Source organism: Rhea pennata, chromosome 2, assembly GCF_028389875.1.
Source record: "Rhea pennata isolate bPtePen1 chromosome 2, bPtePen1.pri, whole genome shotgun sequence".
NCBI classification, from domain to species: Eukaryota; Metazoa; Chordata; class Aves; order Rheiformes; family Rheidae; genus Rhea; species Rhea pennata.
The window spans coordinates 76,075,496-76,091,063 of record NC_084664.1 but is presented as its reverse complement, the minus strand read 5'-3'; positions in this window follow the sequence as shown (position 1 = coordinate 76,091,063).

Below are 15,568 nucleotides of genomic sequence, written 5' to 3'. Positions count from 1 at the left end.
ATGCGATAACATGATAAATGGAACTGATCATATCTGTGACAGATTTTCAAAAGCCCGGTGGAGTTGAATTTTCCTGATGAAGCTTGCTGTAATTACTTCACGTCATTCAAACTCTCCCCAGCACAAGACAGGAGCAGTCTGCAGGTGATGTTATGGAAAAGAAGGGCTAGTGTGCCTTCTGATGGCCTTTACATCTAAACTGACAGGAAAAAATGCAAGCTGTATCTGATGGACTTTTTACAAGCAAGGAGATTTTTACTGATTCTTATGATCCTGGGATTTCTAGGGCTTTCAAGTAGCTTTTGGAAATAAGACTCATGTATGTTTTGGACTCAGCACCTTTCAGATGGATTTAATTTCTCCAGTTCTGTGAGGGAAATAGGAATTCTACTCTATTAAATAATTTTACTGCTGCAAGTTTTTAAGAGCTGTGTTGATTTGCTGTCATGGTCCTTATCTTCTAATCCTTATTTGTTGAAGTATGACTTTAAAACAGTGGTTAAAGAAAGCAGAAGGCCATGAAAACTGTCCCTTCTCCATAAGAAGCTAAAGGGATTTCTGTCTATGACATCTGTGATCACCAAGTCTGCTCCCACAAAATGAAATGATGCTTTTCCTCAACAGCTCCCTAAATCTGTTCTGCTTTACTGCCTGTTTATGTAGGGCAATCAAATGCTGTCATCTACCCGGGAGAGTGAGGGAAGATAAGTCGACTAGAGCAAATGAAGAACGGCTTTTCCAGCAACAAATGGATCCCAGCTCATTGAACATCAGCTAAAGTTATCTGAGAATCTTGAAAGGGCTGTCTGGAATGGGGTCAAACAAAGCAACCTGGGGGCTTCTCTGTCTCTTGGGTCAAATGACTATGCTGGGAGGCCCACAATTTCCCATTTCCCAAGGCATGCTTCCTGTCCAAGAGGAAGACACATCCTACATGTACAAAACGTACCAAAAAGGAAGGAGAAGGATTGAGAATCTTAACCCTAAACTTTACCCCTATACAGTTATAAGAAGGAAAGGAAACAGCAGAAGAAAGATAATTTTTTTTAAGGCAGTACCAGGATGGGAGGAAGAAGAAAGGTGGGAGATGATGTAAGAAGACTATGCAGAGATGACAGAAAAGAATGGGTAAAAAGGAGAAAACAGCACCTTAAAAAGATATGGGGGAAAAAAATTGGGAACTTATAGGATTCAAAGATGGCTAACAACTGCAGAGCAAATAGCAATTCACCTCGCAACTGCTGCTAAGTTCCAAGCTGAGGTTAAAGGCTAAAATTTATGGTGAAAAGAACCTCCAAGCCCAAAAGCTGAGTAATAAGAAGGAGCAGGTATTGCCCACAAGCAGTAGTCTAGCTAAGGTGCTGTTTATGCTCACTAAAGGCGATTTCTATTGTCTTTTGGTCTGAGAAAGTATAAGGATAGCTGCAAATAAATGCAAGAAGTCCTTCATGATAGAAGCAGTGTATCTTTTCAAGAGTAAAGAGAACTACTGAAGGGAAATTTCAAACAGAGAGTGGGGAATTCAAGTCAACCAGAATAAATCCATGTGACTGGTACATACTAGCAGTAAAGATTTGGTCTAGCAGAAGGTGAAGAATAAGGATAAAAAACAAATTCTGCATCTAAGTTGCATTCTATGTACTCTTGACCCATTTCTTTCTAACTGTAATTCTGAGAGAAACTCTCAAAATGAAGAGCTCCTTTGGTTAAGAAACCTACTAAAACTACTATCTGCAGGATTTTATTATCATCCTGCAGAAAAGGACAATGAAATAGCACTCTGACAGTAAATGAAAACACATGTTTTCTGCCACTAGCCTAGAAAGGGAGAAAAGAGCAAACACAGCAGCACTGCTATTAGATACTCCCAGAAGCAGCTGTATCGATTTCTTTCAAATGCAAACAGCAGTGATCTTTAAAGAGCCAATTAAACAGACATTTCAAACCTTTACTATCTAGGTAGCCTCTGGAAAATGTGGATTCTAGAAGTAACACTTCATGTGGAAAAAGGTGGGGAGGGTTTCTTCCTGTGTTCATCATAAGATGAACTGTGATAAATTTGGCAGACTCTGCTGCCAGGATGGTCACTTCTTTTGACAATTGGGCAAATGACAGAATGACTCTGGCAGATAAATTGGTCTGTGGAATAGTATCTGCATGGATTAAGGAAGCCTGTTCTTCTAATTAAAACTCCTTGAAGTGAAAAATTGCATATATGCAGAAGTTTCCATGTATGTATGTTAAGCATAGGAGAGGCATGCAGAGCACTTGGATAATTCATGTGCTAGCATTAAAAAATGTGAAGGGGTTCATCAAGGCAGGCAGGTTTGTATTAATAAGAAGTCCAGTTGTAACAACCACCATAGCATTTGGCCTACAAGAAACCCATGAATGTATGCCTCAGGGAGTGTGATAAAGAAAAGTTCCATTTCCCTCTGAAAGCAGTACAGTCTTCAAAAAAATAGCAACTGCAACACAGATTCTTGTTTAAAAGGACAGATGAACTCATGTTGGAAGGCTGTTAAGAGAAGCTATGTTCTAAGCATGTGAAAAACTAAAAAAGGATCTTCCCCAAGAAATAAATTTTCCATGCTAACATGAATTGGATATTAAATTTGACATATTATTAAGTGAAAATAATCCTCCCTCCTGTAAAAGCAGTTTAGTATGAGGGATTATCCCTGGACTAGAGCATGAAAAAAAGGAAAAGTTATTTGTTGTTTTTTAGTCAGCTTGAAATACAAAGGCATACCTTGTTTATTATTCTGATTACTTCTGTAATGTTCGCACAGTAAGTACCTTTTGATCACTGATGAGAGATAAATAGTCCATTAAGGAATTCCTGAGATGCATGCAGTAACATGAAGCCTTTTCCTAATACAGAGATTAGGACTGGAATTAGCTTCCAATCAGTTCATCAAAACTAGATGACAAAACTAGATCAGACACTGTTCAAAATTATTTCAGAATAATTCACAACTAAGATTCAAATAAAGGTTCTTTATATAATTTAAAAAGAAATTATTAACTCTTAATATTAAGGTACTGCAATATCCACTGTAATATTAGCTAACACTGTATGTCTCTCTATTCAGGCTAAAATATAGCTACACAATACCAGATCTTGCAAAGGAGTACACGGTGCACTCAGATTTAGGTAGATGACATTTCAGAAACCTACATCACAAGTTGGTTAATATAATTTCAATGCTATGCAGTTTGTACAAGATCTTTAGTTTGTCTGATCTTGTCCAATTTTACTGGCTACCAAAACCTAAATCTTCAAATGCTGAATTCATCGAGCATGTATGTTTATATGTATAAACATATATACATATTCAAATAAATATATAAAATACTTCATTTATAAACTTTTAGGTTTTAATTTAAGTTTTCTTGTGGCATAGAGACCTATAGCAAATGTATAAATGTTAATTCAGGGATACTTTTTAACTGACTGCATATTTATCATGTATGTTTTCTTCTGCACTTAAAACAATCTTTTGCTGCAGTTTATCTTTAACCATTTCAGAGCTCTGGTCTTTTAAGAGTACTTTTAATGTTGTGCTCCAAAGTAAAAAAAGAATCACAAGGAGCAAACACTGGACACTATAATGATAATGCATAAGGAGAAACCTTATTTTATCACTGCTGCAATAGTCCTTTTTAATAGGTTTCATACATCAACAGAAAAATCTGCTTCTGTCTGACTATCTTAGTACAGATTATTTTCTAAGATGTAGCTTACAGATTCTCTCTCCAGAAGCAAACTATGTTTAAAACATCAAACCTTATAAAAAAGATAAAAGTTATCACATTTTTTATTCCTTGTGCTGTGGGGGAAGGCAATGGAGGACTTGTCAAAACTTCAGCAAGTTGTGCTGAGTTATGGAAGCTGTATCACAGTTTTTTCATCTTCCAAGTCAGTGTAAGTCCAATCGAACATCAAAATGAAGACATATAAAATTTCCTGTCATTGAGTCCATATAGGAAAAGCAGCTCTTGAGAAGATAATAATAATCAAGGAGAGTCACTGGAGGTGGGTTAGGACAACCGTTTACAAAGCAAGAACATTGTGGGACCAAGTCAGGGCTGCGAATGAACTATGAAATGCTAGACAGAAAGTCTAAACTGTTGGCTGAACAAACCGTGTCTCTGCGTGATGTCAAATGTCTGAATCTTCTGAGAGTCCCTGACAGAGGACCTTAGCCAGTATATTCATTGCCTGTTTGGACTAGACTGAAAAAAAAAATCTGCTTTATTAAACTGCTCTCATTTGATCCTTAGCCATGGAAATCTCTGCAGTTTACTACAGATGGAAGACTATCCTGCCAGTGACAATGCGTATTGCCAGCCATAGCTGGCAACCTGGAATTTTTCTCAGATGAAAACGTTCAGAACCATCTGCAATTTGATATTAATCGTAATAATATCAGTATAAGAACAATCTAATAGTTATAGTGACATTACATTAGTATTTTGATGATTGGACATGGAACAGATTGAGTTAAAATACCAGAGATTTACAGTTTGTCTAAGAGACTGCATAACTGACCAGACAATCAGTTTAAGAATTTAAATGAGCTGATTTCTGCCTGTAATAAATCCTTCATTTGTTTACATTTTTGCTTTTATATATATCCTGTTATATATCATATGAATAAAACTTATTTATACTTAGATTGTTTAAAAAACAGGTAAGTAAAACAGATAAACGCTAATGGTCTTGTCATTTATGAAAGAACCTCAAGTGAACTAGAGCTTTGAGGTGATCTTAGTAATGAGTTTCCAGTGAACTCCAGTAAGAGCAACATGTTTTTTTAAACAAGACAAAACAAAAATATCCTTCAGGTTTTATCTCATATCTAAGCATTTAGAATACTTAACTTTCTGAGCAGAGAAAACTCAAAACCACTAAATAAAGGCAGAGCAGAAATTGTAAGTGCTTATAAATCACTTCATCCCCTGTCTATTGTATTATTGCTTTCGGTTAAACCAAGAACTTTGCACAATCCACTTTTAGCCCCCACCTTTTTTGCTCTGTTATCTCTCAAGTCTGGTTTTGCTCCTCTCTGTTCCTCCCAGCAATTTCTCACTGAACTGTAGGCTCCAGTTCTTTGCTTCTACCCTCCAGTTTATGGCCCAGAAGGGCTCTCCAGAAACCTGCTCAGCCTCCCAAAAGGCAGCACAATCTTCTCAGGAGGGTCTGATCCACTCACTCTCTTCCTGAAAGAACATTACATGAAAACCAAATACAAACTGCTCAGATGGACACTGTCCATTGCACATTGTAACCTTGTTGGTACAATTTCTTTGTGGTCCAGAAATTAAAACAAAAATCAAAACTGTTTTGCATATTTTAGTCATTCATTTTTGAAACAAATATGCTGGAAATGCAGTTCTGGTACCTCTGGATAGTATTGAATACCTAGTTTCTGAAAGACCTGAAAGAAATAAAATTTAGTAGAATCTACAGCTAGAACAGCCTGAAAGAAATCAGTTATGTTTTGCTAGTAGCATACATTAAAGTTTTGAAATTTGTTTTAATTAAATACTAGAACTGCAAAAACTTTGTACAATATCATCCTAAAGAACTGAATTGTGTAGACCTGGAGATGAAATTGTCCAGGTGAGTTGAGGCAGGGAAAAGTTCAATCATGCAACTGTGAAGTTGTGTTGGAAAACCTTCCCAATCTCGATTAAAGCAATTTCAGCTATAACAAAGGGTCATTTCATAAATAATAGTTGGAGAAGCTCTTAGTAATAGCACTAACAAGTATGCTAAATTATACTGCTTTTGAGGAAAACTCATTTGACTCCTTGGTATGCAAGTTTCATCCTAGGCAATAACAAAGACTCAGTTTTGCTAGTTCAGCACTCAACATCTCCCAAAAGAATTCCACCCTTCAGATTGACTACAACTTTTATAGGATCGGGAAATAATCACACTTGAGGGCTGCTGACGATGAATGGGATTTTGACTTCTCATGCTGCTTCAACTATTACTACTGCCCATAATCTCTCCTGTTGCAGGCCTCAGGGGAGCATTAGATACATTACGAAATATGCCTGAGCAAAGGACATGAAAGACATGTTGAGGATCTCTGCTAGCAGAGTGACACTGGCTGCCCTACACTGGCCTCCCTCCATCTGAAAATTATTAGCATTATTGATGATACTAGAAAGGATTAGAAGGTATTCTGAGTTGAGAACCAGCCAGCCAGATACCATGTGGACCTGGAACAGCAGAACAGGTTGCCAGTGGTCTAGGTGAGCAAGAAGGATTGATAGCTGGGAAAGAGAACACACTTATGAAAGCGGGTTTTCAGGAAGCAGGACTGTAAGAAATAACACAGTAAAGACAGGGAATGGAGAAACATGGAGAGCATGGAATAAAGCTAGGATGAACTTTTCTGAGAGTGTAAAACAGAACGATAGAAAAATAGACACATCAGATAGGCATAGTAAGTTCAGCTCAAACTATATTGATCTTTTTAATTTTGGTTTAAACTGCTTCTGCAGCCTCCTTGCAAACCTAATGAAAATACAGATTGTGGAGCATGAATCCTCATGTTGGTTCAGTAAGTGCTATTTTTGATATTGGGGCTGTTTAACTCCTGCCAGTGCTGCTTCTAAAGCTCAGGCTACCCCTTTAAATTCTTGTTTTATCCCTCCTTGCTCAGACTTCTGTCCTGAATCCTGCTACAAATGTCAGAATCTCAATTAGGCTTTCTCTGTTGGAGATTCTCAGTGACACAGAAGAGGAAGAACTCCAGAGCTTTACATGTATGGTTTGACAAAGTGCTACATACCATCTACATCAACAACTCTTTTGCTTTCTTTTTCCTCCCTCCTTTAGTGGCAAAAGCTCCCCCAAATGCAAAAAATCCAAAAAATCCTTGAATTATAGATTCTCGGGTCAGTCAGATGATTCTTCTAGACTCTGAACTCTCTCGATAGGACAAGAAAAAGAGTTTGTGAACAACATTCCAAATGATCTTCAATTTCTTCAGCCTGAAGTTTGGATATAAGGCTATCAGTTGCATAGCTTTTTGATCAGATTTATAAGTGCTTCAGTCTTCATTCTACCATGATTTTCTGCATCAATTGTACTTCAAGAATCACCAGAGTTCAAGTCCTGTCTTGTCAATAGATACTGCTCTAAGTGGTCCCCAAATTTTGAAAATTCCTTGAAGCTTTTAAATAGTCTGAGCCAAGCAAGTGATTGTTATCCCTCCACATGGGCTGTCAGAGTAGAATATTAAACTAACCTGAGCATTTGGTTTTGGTCTGTTCCTGTCAGAATTGATTTATGTGTGAAAATTCCTAATTCTCAGCCTGTGCTTTTAATACATTTCTCAAATCGTTTTGAACGATTTGCTAAACAAACAGCCACAGGGCCTTCTTTAGATTCAGGGAGAACAGAACTAAGTCTCACTTTTGGAGAAACTGGCCCACACTCCAGTGATGATTATCATTATTTGAAAATATGGAAGCGAGATCTTATTACATGTCAGATGGTAACTGTTCACCATCAGGAGTCTGGAAAGAATATTCCACACAAATATAATTATCCAGTTCTTTTATTACTTTTCTAGAAATCATTTCTTTACAGGTGCTGGACATAGAGTATATGACTACTGAAATTATGTATTTTAAAGTAACTTTCATTTTCATTCAAATGAAAACACTGTTTGCTTGTGTACCTGCTTTAAGGCTAGCCTGTCTTCATGGGAGATAATCTGATGCAGTTTCCTTCTGAAGACTCAGACGAAATTAGTACAACTAGATACTAGATTCCTCCTTTTTAGAGGAATTATATATAATTCTTAATAAGCTTTATAATTCTTGCAACATGGATTTCTGAAATTACATGTGATTTTAAAGAAATGCATGTAAATCTCATAGGTACTCTTTCCAAAGTCATCCAAACTCTTTCCAATTCATAAACAATGCTTGTAAGCACTGAAGCAGTAACCGATTTTCAAGTCACAAACTTCTTAACTGACACTTATTTATGAAAGATAATGTCTACAAAAGTTCAGCAAAAAAATAAGTGAAGTATGTGACAACAAAAATAAACACTGGAGATAGATAACTCTGAAACTGAACAGAAAATCCAATCACTAGATCATCCCAATAATGCTAATAAATACTAAGTACATTGGTAACATCTCAGTCATAAGCATAAACTTAATAAATCAATAAATAAATCATTCAAACAGACAATGAATTTAGATAAAAGAAGGAGGGACACTAGGTGTAAAAGAGAAACTTGAAAAAGTGTAGCATGTGTGGAGATGTGAATCTGTGAGCAGCTGAATTCAGGTGTCAGGAAAGGGGGTCCACTCCTGAGTCAAAATACAGTGGTTTTGTTTAGCAGCCTCTGACTCGGGAGCAGATCGTCATCAGAGTGTCACAGAGCTGGTTACCTCATCTCAGGGGTGTTTTGCCAAAAGTGCTATGCAATGTCAGAGCAACCATGTGCTCTGCAGGACCTACTAGCCTCACAAAGAAGCAAGAAGCCAGTCAAAGCATGTACAAGCTGTGTTGTACCCATCCAGCCTGGAAGCCAGGATTTTGGGGACTGTCCCCTTCTCATGGAAAACGTAGTGAGAGCAACAGGAACAGGAATTAGAAGACAACAGCAAAATACATTATCTCCTCCAGGTAAGTTCAACAAGAATTTTTACTAAGAAATAATCAATAAAAGCTCTCTTTTCTAGTATTGCTTAGAAGTCAGAGGAAGTTTCAAGCTCTTCTGCTTTCCAAATCTAGCTTCGAATATTGCAGAAATGCCAGATTTCAAACTGTTCAAATCTGAGTTTTTCATTTTACCTTTCATAGACATGCAAGAGATACAAAAGCAAGAAGTGGGGTGAAACTGCCCAGGGTTTTGAGTTAGTCTTGTCTGTGGCCAAAGATAACTGAAGAGAGGGTAAAATGAGGAGGAAAATAAACAGGAATGAGGAGTCTATGCATGCTTTTAGAATACAACATGCAAGCTCAAAAATATTCACTCAATAGCAGAAGAGAGAAAAACTAGTTATAGCATTACAAAGCGATAAGCAACTAAAGAGGTTTCTCTTTATCATAGTGCTGACAACCTCCTCTTCGTAATGCATTTTGCTGAGACTGATTTCTTTCTCTGAAAGATGTCAGTGCGATGGGATTTCCACACACATGATCTATCACTCTTGAAAATAGGCTCAGTGCCGCAGAATTGAAAGTAAATATATGCATGGTCTGATCAACTGATGGGGGAGATACTAGCAAGAGTAAGCTACCTTTCCAGGAAATGAAGACCATATAAGGCACGGCTTTGCATAAATAAGTCAGAAACAGCCCAAGAGAGAGCTCTGCTGTCTCTTGTTTGTACGCTCACTCTCTTGCTGCATTAATAGTGTTGCCATTTCTTTCTGTCATTTATATTTTTGCTTCATAGTTTTTTCTCTTCATGCTCCATTTATACTCTTCTAATATTTCTTCAATGACTTGGCTAAATCATCGTAATGTTTGTTTGATGAATAATCAAATGCAGGCCTACATGATCTTCCTTGCTGTCCTGAGGCCAGACTATTTGAGATCAATTCACTCAAAAAAGAAATCCATAATCACTTGGATGGAAGCCAAAAAGATGGACAGACCCAAACAGGGAATTCATTCCAAAATGTTAACATTTCACAGCTCAGGTGCAGTTCTCAAATATTGATTCTGTGGTGACTTATTGAGTGTCTCAGTTAGGATCCCCTCTTTTTTTCTGTTCCCTTTGTCTTTGGCCAGGAGAGGTGCTTGCACAAATGGAAATGCAAATGCAGTTGTACCCATCAGCTGTTCCCCTCTCTTCCCCTAACAATGGCAGTTTTTGCACAGACTTTACAGTAAGCAATCACCCAAATCCATACCAGTCAGAGAAGGACAGAAAGCAAGTCTAAGAAACCATGATGCAATTCAGATTTTAATTCCAGAAAAGCAGAGATTTAATCTATTTATGACAGTATTTATACTTAGGAAATGTCTATCTCCTCAACTTTCCAAAATGCAGAAATTTTTCATGCTTTTTGCACAAAAACAAAGATATGACATTGCTCAGCCAAATCAAGTTATCAAGAGAACACAAATTAAAAAAAATATAACTGTTATTGCCATTTAGTTTCTTGCTTTGGTTTGATAAATTATTATTTTGCCAGTTCCTTAACTTCCTTTATCTATACAATAAATATTTAACTGTTAGTTGCTACATGCCCCTGACAGAAACTGTCATTCAAAGAAAAGTCACCTAAATTGCTAAATCAAATTCCAGTACATATCTGTAACAGCGTATGCTGTAAATAGGTCCCCATAGATAACAACAGTAAATTTTCTGTAATTAGTTAACCTATGAAAAATAGGTTCTAGGAGTCAATCATCTTAATGGCTTGTACTATAAACCTGAATATAAATATGTGTTTTCAGATAACTGACTACTTAAATTTCATAACTTTTTCAAATGCTTTTTTGTAAAGTCATTTCTAAACAAAATGCAGAATTTTCAATGAGCTGTCATCTAAAGAATTTATGATATTGTATTTAGGTGTTCTTGGCCTACTCCATTTCTTCAGAATAAATCTCAAGAAAAAATAAATTTTGTCCTTTTTACTGACTTAAAAAAGAGACCACATGGCTGTCTCATAGTATTTCAAGCACAGTCTATTCTACACTGCCTCAAGTTATTCCTTTGTCATAAGATTCAGTAAAAGTTAAAAACTCTGTGGGGCTTTTCTTATATGTTGCTCTACTCTAGAGACCTTTGTGCTCCTTAAGTGGTATTCTTACACAATGCTACATTCTGTTAGCCTGGAAAGGTGATTAATAGTCCAGTCAATGTCATCCTGTAGTTTCCTGCTCTGTTTGCATGTCTTACATGAGGACAGAAAAGTGAAATTAAGAATTTAAAATCTGGGGCTCAGTACTGAGTTCTTATATTGAAGCAGAAAGGGCAAAAATGAGTGGCCAAAGATTCTTTTTAACCTTTCTGTAACATGATCAGACAGAATCACAGGATAGTTGAGGTTAGAAGGGACCTGTTCTAATGCTTGATTGCCCTCACAGTAAAAAAAAAAAAAAAAAGCTTTTTCATATGTTTAAATACAAATTGTTCATTTCAGTTTATGCCACTCACCTCTTGTCCATTCACTCTTGTCCATACTACTGAGGAGTGTCTGGGTCCATCCTGTTTACACCCTCCCATCAGGTATTTATAAAGTTTAACAAGGTCTCCCTTGAGCCTTCTGTTCTGAAGGCTAAACAATCTCTGTTCTTTCAGCCTCTTCACCTAATCATTTTTCTGGTGTCTGCTGGACTCTCTTCAGGGTGTCCATGTCTCTCTTGCACTGGGGAGACCAAAACCAGACACGGTACACCAGATGTGGTGTATGTCAGCTGAGTGGAGGGGAAGGATCACCTCCCTTGACCTGCTGGCAATGCTCTTCCTAATGCAGCCCAGGATGTTGTTGGTCACCAAGGACAACATTTCTGGCTCGTGTTCAGCTGGGTGCACCAGGATCACCATGTGCTTCTCTACAAAACAGCTTTCCAGTCAGTCAGCCCCTGGCCTGTGCTGGTGCAGGGGGTTATTCTTCCCCAGGTACCGGACTTCCCATTTCCCTCTATGGAGTTCTTGAGTTTCCTCTCTGCCCCTTTCTCCAGGCTATTGAAGTCCCTGTCAAGGTCCCTCTGAATGGTAGCACAACTGCCTGGTCTTTCAGCCACTCCTCCCAGTTTTATATCATCTGCAACCTTGTAGAGGATGCTGCTGTCCTATCATTGAGGTTATTAATGAAGATGTTAAACAGCATTGGACCCAGCACTGACCCTTGAGAAACACCACTAGGGACTGGACTCCAGCTGGACTTCATGTTGCTAATCACAACCCATTGAGCCTGGCAAGTCACCTGGTTTTCAGTCCAGCTCATTGCCAATTTGTCTAGTCCATACTTCATCCTTTTTGTTTATGAGGATATTATGGGAGACAGCACCAACAGTCTCACTAAAATTAAGATAAATAGCGTCCACCTCTGTCCCCTTATCCACCAAACCAGTCATCTCATACAATCAGGTTGGTCAGACATGATTTCCTCTTCATAAATCCATGTTGTCTATTCCCAATCACTTTCAGTGTGCCATTACAGTTGCTCTGATGTGGGTAAGAACCCGTATCTCTGCCTGTAACTGCAACCACGGATTGTTTCTTTTTGGTAGAACATTTTTCCTATAAACATTTTCAGATGATAGGACAATCATCAAAGGAATTTCCTGTGATAGGGAGATTGGGGATAAACTGCAGTTTTACAGGAAAGTACTCAATGAATTAAAAGAAATCTGCCTTTTGTTAACCCAGCAAATCTAGCTAAGCAAGAGCTCATCCAGGAGAATCACATTGTCCTAATACCAGACTCAAGTCTACAAGCGCTGACATGCTGACGACCGGCTGTCACATAGTTTACTCTGTCATGCTTTCTTCTACTGCTATTACAAAAAATCCACTCTCCTTCCTTTACAACACTCGCTTGTATTGACTTCATGTACTTGTTATTTTCCCCTTTGCAGTAGAGTACAAGAGGCAATTTCTGAACCACCATCCATATTCTCTGTTAAAGATGAGAACAGTTGCTTATTCTCCAACAATTGCTGTTTTTAAGTAGAGAAAAATTATTATTATGCATTACAAGCATCAACAGATAACTAAGAATAGGATACCATAAAATGTTAAGAACTATTGACGCTAAAGAGAAGGAATTCGGAAGTTCGAGACACATGAAGCAGAGAATTGTTCCCTAAGAATAGGTATTACTTTCAATACCATCTTTTCACATAAATCACATCTAATGAGATCTTCAGTCATAAATGTCTTTTCTAATTACTGCTAACATAGGTAAAAATCATATGTAGTAAGCAGTATGGACATTTTCAAATACTATAGATTCTTACAAAGGAATTCACCTCATCATTTTTTCCTACTAAATAACATACCTAAAAACACACCTTTCATTATGTTCAGAAAATTCTACTGTTTCAAATGAAAAACAGTATGTTCTGCCTCAAATCAGATCTATACCCTGTCCAGTTTTATATACGCAAGGCTCATTATGCATCCTGCTTGTATATTTTTTTACAGTGTTTATTTCATGCCTGAGTGGAAAAGGAACATCACAATTTACAGAAAAGTGGCTTCTGTTGTCATTTCTATTGATTTGACAGGTGGTATATAGTCAATGAGCCCATGGAAGGGCTGATCAAGGCCTGGTCTAGAAAGCAAATGCTGCTTGCTTGCAAATCTTGAAACAAATCCATCCAGCATAGAGGATGAAATGCCAACAGTCTTGAAAAAAAACAACAGCAGAGAAATTCTGCTGTTTCATTTTGGTTCCAAAAAGAATCTGAAAATCTTGAGTTTAGAGCAGTCTGGGTGTGAACGGCTGAGGACAGATGAGGCTGGCAGACAACTTGGCCAGAGACAAGACAGAAAGACACTTAATAGTGTTCAGAAGCTTCATCAATGTTGACAAATTTCCATGAAGTATTTCACTTTCAATATACCGTCATTCTGTGATGGAAATGAACCCACTTGAAAAATTTCTGCTGATACTCAGGGTGGTTCAAAGCTGGCTGTGACTGCATTCAGTTCCACTCTTTTTCCCTGATGCCAAAAGATTTCTAAAAGATTTGGGACAGATTCTGAACAATTAGGGCGAATATTACCAGAAATATTCTAAAACTTTCTGAAACTAAACCAGAATTTTTTTAAAAAGTGCTCATCTTTAATACACTATTAATTATCCCAAGGTGATATGTTTAGAATTGGGAATGTAAATCTAAACATTCAAAAGCTATGCTCATATAAAGATATATATGTATCTCCTTCTCCACGCTTGGAGATTTTCAAAACTCAGTTAAACAAGCCACATCTGGCATGATGTAGCATTGGTGATAGACCTGCTCTAAGCAGGAGGACTAGAGACCTCTAGAGAAGGAGCTCTTCCAACCAAGAATTTCCAATTCTGCCTTACTTTCGCTTCGGAAAGAACAGTACTAAAAAGGGGATTGTTGGTTTAAATACCTTTGGGTGGCTCTGGAAGAACATATTGTGGGATAATATCATTTGAAGAATTAGGAGAAACCTGCACTAAAAGGAGTGAATTATCTTACTGAGCTGTAGCTACAAATATGAAGGTATTATATGAAAACTTGATTTTAGAGTTCAGTTTGAGTACAATTCAAGAAGATTATAAGGTCTACCATGTTTCCTTATGAGGTCAATGGAGCTTATCATTTTCCAGTTAATCCATACTGTGAAAAAAATTAATGAAACTTTTGGACTTATCCTTTTAAATCAGAGAACATTTACTTAAAGTAAGCTTTGCCGTACATATAAAGGAATTAGTCAGATTTTGTATTTTCTTTATTTACATAGTTTAAAAGTTTCCATGGCAGGTAACTTGACTGAGAGAATAAAGTGCTGTACAGGCCAGATAAAGTAACATGGTACAAAGAGACAGATCTTATCTCAGCCATTTTAAATTGAATCCTGCTAACACTTGATATGGAAGCTGAAAAAAAACAGTCTGCCATTATTTGTTAATCATTTAAATTCACTGTAGTCCTTGAGCTCTGGGAGAAATGGAACAAAATTAAAGTGCACATTTACATATACAAACCTTTCAAGACCAAAGGATGAACTTAAAAAATTCCCTTCTGTGACGCTGTCCCACAACACCAAAAAAGAATTTGAATGGGATTCCTATATTCCCACATAAATTATAATGGAACTGGAGTAAATGCAAAAGAATATATAAGACTTAGAAGATCTGAGAAAGGCAAGTCCTGTAGTTGTCCAAACTAGTGGAGCTATGCATGGTACCTTCTACATCAACACTTCTACTGGGTATAACAGGATAGGATTACTTTTTAGATTTATCGTTAGGGTTTATGGTTAGGGTAAGATCACCATTAAGAGTTAGATCAGGATTAGGGTTAGGGCTAGTATTTAGGGTTATGTGTTAGGATTAATATTAGCATTAGAGTTAGGGTTAGGATTAAGGTTGGGGTCTAGGGTTAGGGTAAGGCTTAGGATTTAAGGTTAGGGTTAGGGTAACTGTTAGGGTTAGCATTTAGGTTTAAGGTTAGGGTTTAGATTAGTGTTAGGGTTTAGGTTTGGAGTTATTGTTAGAATTTAGTGTTAGGGTGTGGATTGGATTTAGAGTTAGATTTAGGGGTAGGTTTACAGTTTAGGGTTAGGGTTATGTTTGTTTAGGATTAGGATTAGATGTTGGAGTTAGGCTTAGAATTAGTGTTAGGGTTAGGGTTAAGGTTAGAGTTTACAATTAGTGTAAGTGGTAGAGGTTTGGGTTAGGTTAAGTTTAGGGTGGTGTTAGTTTTAGGCAAGGGTTATGTTTTAGTGTTAGGATTAGGTTAGGTTAGCATTAGGCTTCAGGTTTGTGGTTTGCGGTTAGGTTTGGGGTATAGGATAGCATTCAGAATAATGTTTAGAGCTAGGGTTTAGAGAGACTGTTACTAGTAACATTTTGAA